Below are 886 nucleotides of genomic sequence, written 5' to 3'. Positions count from 1 at the left end.
TGGTGCAGGGGGCTGGTGCAGGGCCAGAGGGGGCAGGAGCAGACTGCTGCCAGGAGCAGCAAATATGCTCCCAAAGGGGCACACATGAAACACCTGCCCAGGGTGGGTTTACTCCAGAGTAATTTACCCGCTACTTTGAGACAACAAACACCCTTCCATACTTTGTGGCCACTGTAGTAGATTCAAGTAGTTCCTAACAGAATGTCAGAGCCTGAAATTCTAGGGTAGATGCATTGGGACAAATTGTATCTGGTTTTGTGTGCATGTGTATGAAGGAGGAAAGAAAGCAGACCCTCCTGCCTGCCTACCAGTAGAAGTCCCATTCCTCTGAGAGTTGGTGAGGGAAGTGGAAGTCCACTAGCAAGAACGATCCAGTGGGCACATCTACACGTACAAATGCTACTGAATGGGTTTACTCCAGAGTAAATTACTCTGTTAGGAACTACTTCTGCTGCAATCACCAGGGTGCCTGCAAATGCTTCAGACTGAAAATACATTGAAGAATATTCATCTGGATTTCTCCAAGCCTTGAATGGTGTGTCTGTGCTACTGCTGCCAGCTCGGTCTGAATCCTGGGAGCACAAGTAGTAAATTACTCTGGAGTAAACCCAGCAGGGGACAACAGCAGTGGGAGTTGGAGGGGGTGAATGCAAGGGGAGGGGACGTTCTGCTGAGGACGGAGGGCATGGGAGAGGTGCTGAAAGTGGATAGAATATGGGGTGGGGGTGGGAGATCATTACCTGATTTAGGGACTTAAAAAAAATCCCCACTGCTTCTCTCCCAGCGTGGACTAAAAGGGGGTTGCATCTGTATGACTACACCCCGCCCCCACCTTTTCTGGATCTGCCTCTGATGAAGGCTCATTAGACATTCATGAGGTGGGACT

This window comes from Alligator sinensis, unplaced genomic scaffold (assembly GCF_000455745.1).
Source record: "Alligator sinensis unplaced genomic scaffold, ASM45574v1 scaffold264_1, whole genome shotgun sequence".
NCBI lineage: Eukaryota > Metazoa > Chordata > Crocodylia > Alligatoridae > Alligator > Alligator sinensis.
Note: the sequence above shows the minus strand (reverse complement) of the source record.